The 17,462-nt window shown below is 46.6% G+C and overlaps 1 protein-coding gene across 3 annotated transcripts in view; it reads right to left on the reverse strand.

The window, feature by feature from the left end:
* The window catches only part of SYT6 (synaptotagmin 6), an 827,254-nt gene that overhangs the window by 137,831 nt on the left and 671,961 nt on the right, over positions 1–17,462 (reverse strand). The gene's annotated exons all lie outside the window — the stretch shown is intronic.

Here is a 17,462-nt window from a genome sequence, read left to right on the forward strand (position 1 = left end):
GACGACGACCCTGGAGACGACGACGACCTGGAAGACCGAGAAGCAGAAGAACAAGAGGCTGCAGAACAAAGAGCAGAAGGACATTAAGCATAACACAAAATATCAGAGCAAAAAATATTATGTAAATTATAAGCAGAAGAAGACTAAGCAGTGTATGGGGGTGAGTCCGTTCCTCCTCGTGGTGCCCCTGGATAAAGCCTGATGCTGCAGGCCAAACTGAACGCGGACAAATGTAACTGTTTTGTGACAGGCAGAACGGAAGGTGTAATCTTCAAACTTTTATAGATAACAACTACGGGAATGCCTGTCACAAATAAGAATATGATGAAGAAGTTGAATATGATGAAGATAATAGTAAAATAAAAAGAATATGAACAATGTAACCCAAAAAATAATAGGTAGAAGATGAAGAAGAAGATGAATAAGGTGAAGAAGTTGATGTCAAAGAAGCTGATGATGAGGATAATTAAGAAGAAAGCGTGGGAGAAGTAAAAAAGAAGGTGAAGGGCGTGGAAGTAGTGAAACATCAATATCTGACATAAAAAAAAAAAAAAAACATAGTCAAATTCTTTCTAACGCCGAACTTCATAAAAAAAAATAAAAAATCCTGCTATTCTATTACATTGGGCTAAACCTCTGTCCCTTTAATATCTCCGCCACGTCCCCCAATACATCCTACAATATTCTTAGTTGTTTTCCTTCATGTAGAATGAACCTACAAGTGTATAAAGGGTTTATTTTAATTCCGATATTTTCGTCCCATTGACTTGCATTGGGATCGGGTATCGGTATCGGATTGGATTCCGATACTGTGACGGTATCGGCCGATACTTTCCGATACCGATACTTTCCGATATCGGAAAGTATCGCTCAACACTAATTCTGAGGTATTCAGAGACATACTGTGTGCTCAGATCCAGCCAAATGCAGAAAAACTGATTGGTCGTCGTTTCATACTACAGATGGACAATGACCCAAAACATAAAGCCAAAGCAACCCAGGAGTTTATTAAAGTAAAGAAGTGGAATATTCTTGAATGGCCAAGTCAGTCACCTGATCTCAACCCAATTGAGCATGCATTTCACTTGTGAAAGACTAAACTTCAGACAGAAAGGCCCACAAACAAACAGCAACTGAAAACCACCGCAGTGAAGGCCTTGCAGAGCATCAAAAAGGAGGAAACACAGCGTCTGGTGATGTCCATGTGTTCAAGACTTCAGGCAGTCATTGTCAGCAAAGGGTTTTCAACCAAGTACTAAAAATGAACATTGTATTTAAAATTATTGAATATGTCCAATTACTTTTGGTCCCTTTAAAAACAGGGTGGCACATGTTAAGGAGCTGAAACTCCTAAACCCTTCATCCAATTTTAATGTGGATACCCTCAAATGAAAGCTGAAAGTCTGAACTTCAACTGCATCTGAATTATTTTGTTTAAAATCCATTGTGGTAATGTCTATAACCAAAATTAGAAAAATGTTGTCTCTGTCCAAATATATATGGATGTATCTGTATCTTTGAACCATGTTAGCTAGTAAAATATTTTTCTTTGATGCTATACTTCTCTCTACAGACACATTTAGTAGCCTCTCCAAAGGGCTTCAGTAGGCAACACATGTCTCTCATCAGCTGTCAATGCTGGATTTCAACAGAACCTAAGCTTCAGTTTGCCTGCTGCATGATATAATCCATCACAGTTTTATGCTGCCCATATAGATGCTCCAAAATATGCAGCATTTAATCCAAGAGCATCTGGCAATGCTCAGACAGTTCTGTTTCTGCAAAGCTGGGAGGCATGCTTTTCAGTTGAATTGCCTAGACACTTTCCTGGCAATGGATAACCACCATTATCCTAAATAAGACATATTTATTTAAGAAATTTTGCACAATTACGTTAGGGATGTGTGTTATGCTGGGAGAATGAGTTACTTTGCCCAATCGTAAGGCAACCAGAATATTCCAGGCAATGTTGTGGCTTGCTGCACAGCTGTAACTCATCCGTTATATGGCTTTTCTTGCTCATGTTTCCAAGCTGTAAAATTGTCATCATTTTACCACACATAAACAAACAAACTGAGGGCAGCAAATGGATATAACGCTGTACCCATTTGCTGTTGAGCACTGGGTCATGTCTGTTGAGAAGGATGCTAAGGAGGTGTAGAAAATGGATTACAACTGCCTCGTGGTAGAAGCAGATGGACCTTCCAGTTGTAGAGACTTCACCAACTGTCATAGTTGTGGTGGTGCATCACTAACACAAAAAACATTCAACTAGTGGGCCGTGAAAAGCAAATACTGTTTCTGTCCATATGTACTGCTCCAGGTCTCTACAGTGTGGTGCATTTTTGAGCGCAAATGTTCTTATGCACATGAGAGCACAGAGTGGAAACCCCTTTCCGATATACAGTTGTGTGATAAAGTGTTTCCCCCTTACTGATGTCCTATTCTTTTGCATGTTTGTCACACTTAAATGTTTCAGATCACCAAACAAATTAAAATATTAGACAAAGATAACACAAGTAAACACAAAATGCAGTTTTTAAATGAAGGTTGTTATTATTAATGGAAAAAGAAATCCAAACCTAGTAGACAAAAAGATCCTCTAAAGCTACACATCTTGCCGCAATCTAAAGAAGTTCTGGAACAAATGAGAAACAAAGTAATTGAGATCTATATGTCTAAAAAAAGGTTATAAAGCAATTTCTAAAGCTTTGCGATCCCAGCAAACCACAGTTAGAGCCATTATCCATAAATGGCAAAAACATGGAACAGTGGTGAAACCTTCCAGAAGTGGCTGGCCCACAAAAATTACCCTAAGGGCACAGCGACAACTCAACTAAGATGTTGCAAAAGACCCCACAACAAAATTAAAAAACTGCAGTCCTCACTTGCATCAGTTAAGCTCATTGTTTGTAACTGCACCATAAGAATGAAACTGGGCAAAAATAACCTGCATGGCAAAGTTCCAAGATGAAATCCACTGCTGATTGCTGAGCAATAAGAACATAAAGCACTGTCTCAGTTTTGGCAGAAAACATCTTGATAATCCCCAAGACTTTTAGCAGAATTCTCTGTGGGCTGATGGAAGGTTTTTGGAAGGTGCATGTCCCATTACATCTGATGTAGAAGTAACACAGCATTTCAGAAAAATAACATCATACCAACAGTAAAATATGGTGGTGGTAGTGTGACGGTCTAGTGCTGTTTTGCTGCTTCAGGAACTGGAACACTTATTGTGGTAAATGGAACCATTAATTCTGCTGTCTACCAAAAAATCCTGAAGGAGAATGACCGGCCATCTGTTTGTGACCTCAAGATAAAGCGCACGTGAGTTATGCAGCAGGACAATGATCCAAAACATACCAGCAAATTCACCTCTAAATGACATTAGAAAAGCAAAATTAAGACTTTGGCGTAACCTAGTTAAAGTCCTGACCTTAATCCGATTGAGATGCTGTGGCATGACCTTAAAAAGGCAGATAACGCTTGGAAACCCTCCAATGTGGCTGAATTACAACAATTCTGCAATGATGAGTAGGCCAAAATTCCTCCAGATCATTGTAAAAGACTCATTGCCAGTTATCGCAAATGCTTGATGGCAGTTTTTGATGCTAAGGGTGGCCCAACCAGTTATTAGGTTTAGGGGAGGGAGGCAATCATTTTTTCACACATGGCCCTGTAGGTTTGGATTTATTTTTCCCTTAATAATAAAGATCTTCATTTATCAACTGCATTTTGTGTTTAATTTGGATATATTTGTCTAATATTTAAATTAGGCATCAAACTTTTTATGAGGAAATTGGCCATTAGAAGACACTTCATAAAAGACCCCAATGGCATCAATCATGAGTTTATGCCGAAAGATATTTATGTACATACCAATCTAAGCGATAAAACCCTGTTTCATCCCATAAATGAATATTCTGAGCATATGGAAACCTTCCAGAAAAATGTAACAGACAAAATACGAAAACTTAACCCCTTCATGACCTTGGGATTTTCCATTTTTCCGTGTTCGTTTTTCGCTCCCCTCCTTTCCAGAGCCATAACTTTTTTATTTTTCTGTCAATATGGCCATGTGAGGGCTTATTTTTTGCGAAATAAGTTGTACTTTTGAATGACATCATTGGTTTTAGCATGTCGTGTACTAAAAAATAGGAAAAAAATTCCAAGTGCGGTGAAATTGCAAAAAAAGTGCAGTCCCACACTTGTTTTTTGTTTGGCTTTTTTGCTAGGTTCACTAAATGCTAAAACTGACCTGCCATTATGATTCTCCAAGTGGTGAAAAAAAATTCCAAACTTTGCAAAAAAAAAATAAAAATTGCGCCAATTTTCGATACCCGTAGCGTCTCCATTTTTCATGATCTGGGGTCGGTTGAGGGCTTATTTTTCACGTGCCAAGCTGGTGTTTTTAATGATACCATTTTGGTGCAGATACGTTCTTTTAATCGCCCATTATTGCATTTTAATGCAATGTCGCGGCGACCCAAAAAATGCAATTCTGGCATTTCAAATTTTTTTTATCGCTAAGCTGTTTAGCGATCAGGTTAATGATTTTTTTTATTGATTGATTGGGCGATACCAAATATGTGTAGGTTTGATTTTTTTTGTATTGATTTATTTTGAATGGGGCGAAAGGGAGGTGATTTAAACTTTTATATTTTTTTTATTTTTTTCACATTTTTTGTAACATTTTTTTTTTACTTTTACCATGCTTCAATAGCCTCCGTAGGAGGCTAGAAGCTGGCACAACTCGATCGCCTCTGCTACATAGCAGCGATCATCAGATCGCTGCTATGCAGCAGAAATGCAGGTGTGCTATGAGCGCCGACCACAGGGTGGCGCTCACAGCTACCGGGGATCAGTAACCATAGAGGTCTGAAGGACCTCTATGGTTACTATACAGAAGCATCGCTGACCCCTGATCATGTGACGGGGGTCAGCGATGCGCTCATTTCCAGCCGCCCGGCCGGAAGTGCAGGTTAAATGCCGCTGTCAGCGTTTGACAGCGGCATTTAACTAGTTAATAGCGGCTGGTGAATCGCGATTTCACCCGCCGCTATTGCGGGCACATGTCAGCTGTTCAAAACAGCCGACATGTCCCGGCTTTGATGCAGGCTCACCGCCGGAGCCTGCATCACAGCGGGGGTTCTGACCTCAGACGTACTATCCCATCCGAGGTCAGAAAGGGGTTAATGATAAAAAATGTCAGAGATGTAAATATAACTTAACTTGGAATGAAAAGAAGGCCATCCAATCTTTTCACCAGAATAAAGAACTGGTAATTCATCCAGCGTTCAAGGGGGGTGGAATTGTTGTATTAGATCAAGAATCATACCACAAAGAGGTTATGCGACTACTTAGCGACTCTTTAACATATCGGAAATTAAGCAAGGACCCCACCGCAGAATATATTAGAGACATGAAAAATTTAACCACCAGGGGGTTGAATATGGGGTTCATTAACAAACATGAATATGAATTTATTAACAATATGTCACCACATTTCGCCGTCTTTTATTACCTGCCAAAAATACACAAGGATTTGGCTTATCCACGGGGATCATATCGTGTATCCACTGCCTTACAGCCAACATGTCGAAGTATGTGGATTGCCACCTACAGAAGATTGTGCCACTTCTACCAGCATATCTTAAGGATAGCGCACATATTTTAAAACTCTTACATGATGTTCAATGGCAAGATCACTATATACTTGGCACCTGAGATATCACATCATTGTATACGATCATTGACCATGATAAAGGGTGTAATGCTGCCAAATACTTTTTGAATAAATTTTCCCTAGTCCCTAGTGAATAGGTTGACTTTTTATGTGATTTTATTCAATTTATTTTAACCCATAATTATTTTTTATATGAAAAGAACTACTACTCCCAGCAGTGGGGTACTGCCATGGGGACCAGGTTCATGCCCAGTTATGCTAACCTCTATGTGGGTAGGTGGGAAGACACCACCATATAACCCGAGGGGCGGCTGCAGGCGGACCTGGTCCCCTGGCTACGTTTCATTGATGACATCATTTTTATTTGGTCAGATGGGCCGGATACTCTTACTAAATTTTTAATGGATATAAATAAAAATGATTTCTTTTTAAAATTTACAACAAATATAAGTACGATGAGCATCAATTTTTTAGATCTAAATATTTTTATTGAAAATTGCACTGTTCAGACTCGTACTTTCTACAAATCGACGGACACTAATAGTTTTATTCCTTTAGATAGTTGTCATCTCCCAAGCTGGATGCTGAATAACCCCAAGAGCCAGTTTATGAGAATCTACCGAAATTGCTCTAGGCCTCAGGATTTTTCTACAGAGGCAGAAACAATGACTAAAATATTTGTGGAAACGGGATACAATAAGGGAGCACTCACAATATCTAAAGAAAGTGCTCAATAAAAATCACGTCAGGAGCTGATTAACTCCACCTCAAAATCTAGGGAAACTAATGACTTTATCCACATAATCACTCAATATAACGCCAACTCAAATATACTACGCAAAATAGTGAAAAAACACTGGCACTTATTAAAAGATGATAAGATTATAGGGGAAAAAATTCCCATCCACCCTCGTATATGAAAAATCCTGCAACTTGGAAAATATGATTGCCCCCCCGATTCAAAATCAGTCCCCCTCTGCACAAACTACCTTTTTTCATAATATATTAAAAGGCTTTTTTCCATGTCGTAAGTGCAGTATGTGCAAGAAAACGCAAAAACTAAAAAACATTGATAAAGGGGAAATTAGCTTTAAAATCAAGGACTTTATTACTTGTTCCACAGCAGGGGTCATATATACCATTAAGTGCCCATGTAATAAATTGTATATAGGGCGCACAATACGGCCACTCAGGGTGAGAATTAATGAGCATATACGTAATATTAAGAAAAAATTCATAGGTCACCCACTTTCAAAACATTTTATTGAACATCATGGTGGATTGGTTCAAAGTATTGTGAGGCTGTGGCCTCTGATACAGCTAGGGGGCGCTGTTTGTTCTCCCCAGAATGTGCATGCAGACGGATGAAGTCCATAGGTGTGCATGAGAGTCATGGATTTCCGGTCCGGGTTTTCCAGGTGGCTGAAGGCCACAGGTTTGTGTGTGTTTAAAAGCCCTGCAGTAAGGGGTATGGGTGTGTCAGGCCGTGCAGGCCATGTCAGGTGTCTGGCCAGGTGAGGCCAGGTGTGCGAGGTGCACGTCAGTGTCAGTCTGGTGTGTGCTGGTCTGCAGAGTGCATGGAGGCCAGCAGAGCCAGCACCCAGGGCAGCTGAATAGCCTGGCACCCGCAGCGTACACAGAGATGCAAGTCGTCCATGGTACTGGTCTCGGAGGTGGACAGTCCTGTGCCCGGAGGTGGACAGTCCTGTGCCCGGAGGTGGATGTCCTGTGCCCATAGGAGTCGGATGTGGACAGTCCTGTGCCCGGAGGTGGATGTTCTGTGTCCGGAGGTGGATGTCCTGTGCCCGAAAGAGGACTAGCATGTGCAATGATTGCAAACAGGTGGATATGGTGCCCGGCTGCTATCCGGAGGATATCCTGAACTGTGTACGACTGTGTGAGTAAAGAGTCTATAAGAGACTGTGATACAGCGATGCAGGGCACCCACGAGAACTAGTCAGAGGAGGGCTGGCGTGAGTAGTGTCTGCAACATATGAGGCTGTGTGTATGGAGACGTATAGAGACTGAGATGGCGTGCGGTCACCCAGGGAAACTGGACAAGGGAAGTCTGGCCTGTTTAGGGACCGCAAATCTAAAGCCATGTGAAATGTATTGCATTGAACTGGTGTAAACTGATCACTGAAGTTATATGCATTTATATGTACCCGGCTGCACTCCAGAGGATAAAGAGTGCAGTGCACTGAGTGAGTACAGAGGACTGACACCCTGCATCTTGGGCTGTCTTATGTGTACCCGGCTGCACTCCAGAGGATAAACAGTGCAGTGCGCTGAGTGAGTACAGAGACTTGTTACCGGCGTGCGGTCACCCAGGGAAACTGGACAGAGGGAAGTTTGGCCTGTGTATTGACTGCGTCATATAGCCATGCATTATTAATGGACTGTATGAAGAAGCCGTTTACTATATTGACTGTGTGAAGTAACACAATAAAAGAGACTTTTGTGTTTGAATTTGTGGGTCACTGCTTCTTCACTGCGTACGAAGCTACTGCAGCTTTACATATGGTGGAGAATGCGGGCAGTGTGAACTGAGGCATACCCCAAAGCGTGCTGCATAGCATTGTGCAAAGTCAGCTGGAAATTTTTTTTTTTCCTCAAGACTGTCTTGCTGTGGCTCGGCGGGGCCATGAAGATTGAAAGCTTCTGGCGGTAACTCGGTGGGGTTATGAAGATTTGCTGTGGATCGGCGGGTCCACGAAGTCTGCGCAGCAGGAGCTGCAGTTCTGGCAGCAACAGCTAGAGGCACTGCAGTTGCAGCAGAGAATGTGTTTATGTACTGTTTTTGGCGTAGAACCTGAAAATATTGAGGTACCTGCCATAGGGGTCCCCAAATTAGGGTCAGAGTGTAATCGTGATAGGCTCCCCCTAGAGGTTTAGGCAGGAGAAACTGAAATTGTTGTTTTGGGCGGGGATGTCACAGGGTCATACGGATGCCTTATTATCTCGCTCCCATACGGGGTAACAAGTGTTCAACCCCACAGGTATGAACAGGGGGGAGGATATGTGAGGCTGTGGCCTCTGATACAGCTAGGGGGCGCTGTTTGTTCTCCCCAGAATGTGCATGCAGACGGATGAAGTCCATAGGTGTGCATGAGAGTCATGGATTTCCGGTCCGGGTTTTCCAGGTGGCTGAAGGCCACAGGTTTGTGTGTGTTTAAAAGCCCTGCAGTAAGGGGTATGGGTGTGTCAGGCCGTGCAGGCCGTGTCAGGTGTCTGGCCAGGTGAGGCCAGGTGTGCGAGGTGCACGTCAGTGTCAGTCTGGTGTGTGCTGGTCTGCAGAGTGCATGGAGGCCAGCAGAGCCAGCACCCAGGGCAGCTGAATAGCCTGGCACCCGCAGCGTACACAGAGATGCAAGTCGTCCATGGTACTGGTCTCGGAGGTGGACAGTCCTGTGCCCGGAGGTGGACAGTCCTGTGCCCGGAGGTTGATGTCCTGTGCCTGTAGGAGTCGGATGTGGACAGTCCTGTGCCCGGAGGTGGATGTTCTGTGCCCAGAGGTGGATGTCCTGTGCCCGAAAGAGGACTAGCATGTGCAACGATTGCAAACAGGTGGATATGGTGCCCGGCTGCTATCTGGAGGATATCCTGAACTGTGTATACGACTGTGTGAGTAAAGAGTCTGTAAGAGACTGTGATACAGCGATGCAGGACACCCACGAGAACTAGTCAAAGGAGGGCTGGCGTGAGTAGTGTCTGCAACATATGAGGCTGTGTGTATGGAGACGTATAGAGACTGAGATGGCGTGCGGTCGCCCAGGGAAACTGGACAAGGGAAGTCTGGCCTGTTTAGGGACCGCAAATCTAAAGCCATGTGAAATGTATTGCATTGAACTGGTGTAAACTGATCACTGAAGTTATATGCATTTATATGTACCCTGCTGCACTCCAGAGGATAAAGAGTGCAGTGCACTGAGTGAGTACAGAGGACTGACACCCTGCATCTTGGGCTGTCTTATGTGTACCTGGCTGCACTCCAGAGGATAAAGAGTGCAGTGCACTGAGTGAGTACAGAGGACTGACACCCTGCATCTTGGGCTGTCTTATGTGTACCCGGCTGCACTCCAGAGGATAAAGAGTGCAGTGCGCTGAGTGAGTATAGAGACTTGTTACCGGCGTGCGGTCACCCAGGGAAACTGGACAGAGGGAAGTTCGGCCTGTGTATTGACTGCGTCATATAGCCATGCCTTATTAATGGACTGTATGAAGAAGCCGTTTACTATATTGACTGTGTGAAGTAACACAATAAAAGAGACTTTTGTGTTTGAATTTGTGGGTCACTGCTTCTTCACTGCGTACAAAGCTACTGCAGCTTTACATATGGTGGAGAATGCGGGCAGTGTGAACTGAGGCATACCCCAAAGCGTGCTGCATAGCATTGTGCAAAGTCAGCTGGAAATTTTTTTTTTTCCTCAAGACTGTCTTGCTGTGGCTCGGCGGGGCCATGAAGATTGAAAGCTTCTGGCGGTAACTCGGTGGGGTTATGAAGATTTGCTGTGGATCGGCGGGTCCACGAAGTCTGCGCAGCAGGAGCTGCAGTTCTGGCAGCAACAGCTAGAGGCACTGCAGTTGCAGCAGAGAATGTGTTTATGTACTGTTTTTGGCGTAGAACCTGAAAATATTGAGGTACCTGCCATAGGGGTCCCCAAATTAGGGTCAGAGTGTAATCGTGATAGGCTCCCCCTAGAGGTTTAGGCAGGAGAAACTGAAATTGTTGTTTTGGGCGGGGATGTCACAGGGTCATACGGATGCCTTATTATCTCGCTCCCATACGGGGTAACAAGTGTTCAACCCCACAGGTATGAACAGGGGGGAGGATATGTGAGGCTGTGGCCTCTGATACAGCTAGGGGGCGCTGTTTGTTCTCCCCAGAATGTGCATGCAGACGGATGAAGTCCATAGGTGTGCATGAGAGTCATGGATTTCCGGTCCGGGTTTTCCAGGTGGCTGAAGGCCACAGGTTTGTGTGTGTTTAAAAGCCCTGCAGTAAGGGGTATGGGTGTGTCAGGCCGTGCAGGCCGTGTCAGGTGTCTGGCCAGGTGAGGCCAGGTGTGCGAGGTGCACGTCAGTGTCAGTCTGATGTGTGCTGGTCTGCAGAGTGCATGGAGGCCAGCAGAGCCAGCACCCAGGGCAGCTGAATAGCCTGGCACCCGCAGCGTACACAGAGATGCAAGTCGTCCATGGTACTGGTCTCGGAGGTGGACAGTCCTGTGCCCGGAGGTGGACAGTCCTGTGCCCGGAGGTTGATGTCCTGTGCCTGTAGGAGTCGGATGTGGACAGTCCTGTGCCCGGAGGTGGATGTTCTGTGCCCAGAGGTGGATGTCCTGTGCCCGAAAGAGGACTAGCATGTGCAACGATTGCAAACAGGTGGATATGGTGCCCGGCTGCTATCTGGAGGATATCCTGAACTGTGTATACGACTGTGTGAGTAAAGAGTCTGTAAGAGACTGTGATACAGCGATGCAGGACACCCACGAGAACTAGTCAAAGGAGGGCTGGCGTGAGTAGTGTCTGCAACATATGAGGCTGTGTGTATGGAGACGTATAGAGACTGAGATGGCGTGCGGTCGCCCAGGGAAACTGGACAAGGGAAGTCTGGCCTGTTTAGGGACCGCAAATCTAAAGCCATGTGAAATGTATTGCATTGAACTGGTGTAAACTGATCACTGAAGTTATATGCATTTATATGTACCCTGCTGCACTCCAGAGGATAAAGAGTGCAGTGCACTGAGTGAGTACAGAGGACTGACACCCTGCATCTTGGGCTGTCTTATGTGTACCCGGCTGCACTCCAGAGGATAAAGAGTGCAGTGCACTGAGTGAGTACAGAGGACTGACACCCTGCATCTTGGGCTGTCTTATGTGTACCCGGCTGCACTCCAGAGGATAAAGAGTGCAGTGCGCTGAGTGAGTATAGAGACTTGTTACCGGCGTGCGGTCACCCAGGGAAACTGGACAGAGGGAAGTTCGGCCTGTGTATTGACTGCGTCATATAGCCATGCCTTATTAATGGACTGTATGAAGAAGCCGTTTACTATATTGACTGTGTGAAGTAACACAATAAAAGAGACTTTTGTGTTTGAATTTGTGGGTCACTGCTTCTTCACTGCGTACAAAGCTACTGCAGCTTTACATATGGTGGAGAATGCGGGCAGTGTGAACTGAGGCATACCCCAAAGCGTGCTGCATAGCATTGTGCAAAGTCAGCTGGAAATTTTTTTTTTCCCTCAAGACTGTCTTGCTGTGGCTCGGCGGGGCCATGAAGATTGAAAGCTTCTGGCGGTAACTCGGTGGGGTTACGAAGATTTGCTGTGGATCGGCGGGTCCACAAAGTCTGCGCAGCAGGAGCTGCAGTTCTGGCAGCAACAGCTAGAGGCGCTGTAGTTGCAGCAGAGAATGTGTTTATGTACTGTTTTTGGCGTAGAACCTGAAAATATTGAGGTACCTGCCATAGGGGTCGCCAAATTAGGGTCAGAGTGTAATCCCGATAGGCTCCCCCTAGAGGTTTAGGCAGGAGAAACTGAAAATGTTGTTTTGGGCGGGGATGTCACAGGGTCATACGGATGCCTTATTATCTCGCGCCCATACAGGGTAACAAGTGTTCAACCCCACAGGTATGAACAGGGGGGGAGGATATGTGAGGCTGTGGCCTCTGATACAGCTAGGGGGCGCTGTTTGTTCTCCCCAGAATGTGCATGCAGACGGATGAAGTCCATAGGTGTGCATGAGAGTCATGGATTTCCGGTCTGGGTTTTCCAGGTGGCTGAAGGCCACAGGTTTGTGTGTGTTTAAAAGCCCTGCAGTAAGGGGTATGGGTGTGTCAGGCCGTGCAGGCCGTGTCAGGTGTCTGGCCAGGTGAGGCCAGGTGTGCGAGGTGCATGTCAGTGTCAGTCTGGTGTGTGCTGGTCTGCAGAGTGCATGGAGGCCAGCAGAGCCAGCACCCAGGGCAGCTGAATAGCCTGGCACCCGCAGCGTACACAGAGATGCAAGTCGTCCATGGTACTGGTCTCGGAGGTGGACAGTCCTGTGCCCGGAGGTGGACAGTCCTGTGCCCGGAAGTGGATGTCCTGTGCCCGTAGGAGTCGGATGTGGACAGTCCTGTGCCCGGAGGTGGATGTTCTGTGCCCGGAGGTGGATGTCCTGTGCCCGAAAGAGGACTAGCATGTGCAACGATTGCAAACAGGTGGATATGGTGCCCGGCTGCTATCCGGAGGATATCCTGAACTGTGTACGACTGTGTGAGTAAAGAGTCTGTAAGGCTAGGTTCACATTGCGTTAGTGGGTGATCGCTAACGGACAGCGTTGCACGGCGAAAATGTCGCAATTAACGCCGTGCAACGGGTCCGTTAGCGCACCCATTGACAGCAATGTAAATTTCGCCTGCAGCGCATCACTAGCGCGTGCCTTTTTCGGCTCGCGCTAGTGATGTGCCCTTCTTCTGTGACGCGCCTCGGACGCTGCAAGTGCAGCGCCCCAGAGTCCTGGTCGTTGCAGTAGCATGGTTCAGCCACTAAGGGGGGCCATGCTGCGTTCGATGGCACGGAAGGAGTTCTCTGAGCAGGTATCACAGTCACCAAGACATTTCACAGCTGGGCCTCCGGGGGGAGCTAAGGGTGCTATTCATTAGGCCACTCCCCACCATAGTGGGTAAACTGGGGGTCAGGCAGGAAGTTAGAGAGAACGCTGACGGGATCGAACGGAGCAACACCCTGTGGCAGGGGGTGTTGTGAAGGGAGAGACTGTAGGGTCTCTGCCAGGGGTGGGATCCTGGCAGAGGCTTGGCATTGAAAGAACGTAACGGGTCCGCGCAGGCTCCTGGAAGCGGCGGGACTCAAGAAAGGACTAGAAGCGAGATAGATTGTGCTGAGTGAGAAACGAAGTCAAGCGAAAGGAGATACCAGTGAGGGTTGTGCTGAAAGAGGCAGCACCTTACTGAGGCGCACTACCGGTGGCCGGAACGCCGAGGAGGTAAAGAGTTTCAAGCCATACCTCAGACCTACGGCAGGGCAGTTAGCTTTAGGCGGACTGTCTCACGCATCACCCAGGAAGGCAAAGGGGGGGTACCAACAGGAGAGGGGCGCAGATAGAGTCCCGGAAGATCTCCGAGCCTCCCCGTCATACGGGTGCGTTCCTACCATAGTATCTGGAGGGACGAGGAAGATCATTGCGAATTAAGTTGTTGTGAGGGAACACGAGAAACAGACACAACAGTTGTGGGGTACTTTCCGTAAGCACAGCAGGGAAGGACTGCAACACATAGCGCTAGAAGGAAGGCACCGATTTCCACCTGCAAGGAGAGCTCTGGAAGTGCCATTGGACCGGCCGGACTTGCGCAGCCTGGTGAGCCGTATTCTGGACTGAGGACCCAGAGAGCTTCAGTAAAGAGGTAAAGAGACTGCAACCTGGTGTCCTCGTTATTTACCGCGACCTGCACCCCACAACTGCACCGCTACACCGTTACTACACCACTTATTGCACCGGACGTCCCCCACTGACAGACAGGGCCACGGACCGGGTCTAGCCACCGTGACAACCCCAGGACTGAGACCTAGAGGCCCGGCTCCGGGTACCCCTCGGCCCTGCGGCGGTGCGGGGGCGCTCCACAAGCGGCGCGCCCGAGGTCCGTTCCCCGCTCTCGCAGATCGGGGATCTGCGAGAGCGGGTACGTTAACGCGACCCCTGAATGCGGCCCCTAAATAAACATTGCGTTAGCACAATCCGCTAGCGCTAGCGCTAAACGGATTGCCCTAACGCAATGTGAACCTAGCCTAAGAGACTGTGATACAGCGATGCAGGACACCCCCGAGAACTAGTCAGAGGAGGGCTGGCGTGAGTAGTGTCTGCAACATATGAGGCTGTGTGTATGGAGACATATAGAGACTGAGATGGCGTGCGGTCGCCCAGGGAAACTGGACAAGGGAAGTCTGGCCAGTTTAGGGACCGCAAATCTAAAGCCATGTGAAATGTATTGCATTGAACTGGTGTAAACTGATCACTGAAGTTATATGCATTTATATGTACCCGGCTGCACTCCAGAGGATAAAGAGTGCAGTGCGCTGAGTGAGTACAGAGGACTGACACCCTGCGTCTTGGGCTGTCTTATGTGTACCCGGTTGCACTCCAGAGGATAAAGAGTCCAGTGCGCTGAGTGAGTACAGAGACTTGTTACTGGCGTGCGGTCACCCAGGGAAACTGGACAGAGGGAAGTTCGGCCTGTGTATTGACTGCGTCATATAGCCATGCATTATTAATGGACTGTATGAAGAAGCCGTTTACTATATTGACTGTGTGAAGTAACACAATAAAAGAGACTTTTGTGTTTGAATTTGTGGGTCACTGCTTCTTCACTGCGTACGAAGCTACTGCAGCTTTAGGGCTTGTTCACACTGTCCTTTTTTTCCTGCGGATTTTTCAGGTCCTGATTTCGAAAAACCGCAGTGCAAAACCGCGGTGGTTTTCTGTCCTTTTTCTTCTGCGGATTCCACTGTGGGTTTCCAGCTGCACTTTCCTATTGGTGCAGGTGGAAACCCGCTGCGGAATCCGCAGAAAGGATTGACATGCTACTTCTTTTTTTCCGCAGAAAATCAGCGCGGATTTTCAAGCCGAAAAAAGGAAAGTGGGCACAGCGGTTTTGGTTTTCCATAGGGTAACATTGTACTGTACCCTGCATGGAAAACGTCTGCGGATCCGCAGCTGCAAATCCGCTGCGGATCCGCATCGTGTGAACATAGCTTTACAGTATGGAGATATCAGGTATTGAAATTGTACACCCCCCACTGGAGAGGCGGTAACTATATAAAATCCATGTCAAGGACTGAGAGTAAATGGATTTTTCTATTGGATACCTAGATACCCAGAGGACTCAACAGTGAAGTTGAGCTCTTTGGTTTCTATTAACATGTTTAATTGCTGAAGATATTTAAGGAACTTCATTTGGGGTAAGGACCATCCCTGAGGAAGGAAACAGGTGTTTCCCAAACACGTCAGTTTCTGGTCCTTACCGCGATCCGTACCTAGCATCCAGTCACGTGGGCCTTTACCTGATCCACCGCGTCACGCAGGTCCTGTAGGCGAGCCGCTCTCACCTCGTGTGGCGTCTCCGTACCAGGATACAGGTTCCCCGCCTATCACTGGAGGATTACAAACTGGAGCTTACAAACGGAGCAGCTGCTACTGGCTCGGGCAGCTCTCTGACACTACTCTTGGAAGATTTCACTTGCTGGATTCACCGCATCCTGAAACAGTCAGAAACTGCCGACCTGACTCACTCACCACCTGGCAACAAGGTACTGATCTTTATCATTTGACTATTACCTGACTATGATCTATACTATTTGACTTTGATCCCTGGAGTCACTTACTTTGTATGTCCAGAAGTTGCACTCTGAACACATTGGCAGGTTGTATACTTACTTAGTCATTTTTTTCAGATTATATTGGCGGACTTTACCAGGCATACTGGTGTATTCAGCTTAGTATCCATTCGGTTAGGAGTCGAGTTCCCGCCGCTGCACAGGGGGAATCTCGAACCATGTCCACTGCAGTCTCCCATTCTTCTCCAGCCGGGGTGGAGCCTGCCCAGCGGAGGCGTCAGTCCCAGCGTCTGGCTCAAGCTGATACTGTGCACTTGGTTACTGCTGCCTTTCCAGGCTCTGCCTTTGTAGCCAGTACTGATCAGCAGTGAGCAGGCGTTTCTGGGAGTAAGTCCTGCTTTTCCCATACTGAGCATGCCCACAGGACGACCTCTCATTGGAGGTCAGGCGTCACATGCTCAGGTCGTGTAGCAGCTCCTATTGGACCATTAGGAAGGTCCTTGAGAGCTACAGCTATATAAGGTTCGCATGGCCACATGGCCATGCGCTAGTATAAACTTGATAATGTGTGTGTAGATGAATGTCTGTCGATGTATGAAAGCTTCTTAAACATTTGCATTCCTGGTGTTGATGACTGCTCGCGAATAGTGGAAGCTACCTAGCACCCGACAGTGCTACCTGCACACTTAGCGCACGTTTCAGTGTCTAATCGCAGTGCTCGCCTGTATGGCACCGTGCACAGTCTCTGCGCTTTCCTGACAGATGGTCAGTGTAGGGTGGGAATTCCCGCTTGGACTCCGCATCTGACTCAGGATGTCCTCAGGCTCGGGCTCAAAAGCCACCGAGGGTCAGAGTGAGTCCAATCTCTAGTTTTGTGAGGGTGATTCATAGGGATCCCACTAGTGTCTTTCAGCTGCATCTGTGACTGCTAACAGGGCGCAGCGTATTTACAACAGAGTTTGCTTTCATTCACACTGGGTGTGGTCTAACCCACGTGTGAGCAAGTGCCCATCCGCAATTACTCAGCAGCAGGTGTTATCTCTGCACGGTGGACCCCGGACTGCGAACGCACCTCATATTCTCTAATATTATTATTTGGTGCGTTTCGCCAGTCCTAACACATTCTTTGTCAGATTTACTGATCTTTTACCAGCGCGAATAATTGTTTTATATTTAATATTTAAATTAGTTTGGTGATCTAAAACATTTAACCCCTTAGTGACCACCAACTCGTTTTTTTATTGGCTACATCAAATAAAGAAAAAAGGAAGCTATACGCCATAAAAACTCATGTTTATTAAAGTATTTTAAAAATAACATAAAAGTAGAGTTAAAATGGGAACAAAAGTACAAAAGAAAACGCCGCAAAGAGGAAACAGTGTCAGAGGATTATATACCTTGCTTATTACACAAAAGATTCCAGAATATATGGTACATTTAAGAAAAAC

This window comes from Ranitomeya variabilis, chromosome 3 (genome assembly GCF_051348905.1).
Source record: "Ranitomeya variabilis isolate aRanVar5 chromosome 3, aRanVar5.hap1, whole genome shotgun sequence".
Taxonomy (NCBI): domain Eukaryota; kingdom Metazoa; phylum Chordata; class Amphibia; order Anura; family Dendrobatidae; genus Ranitomeya; species Ranitomeya variabilis.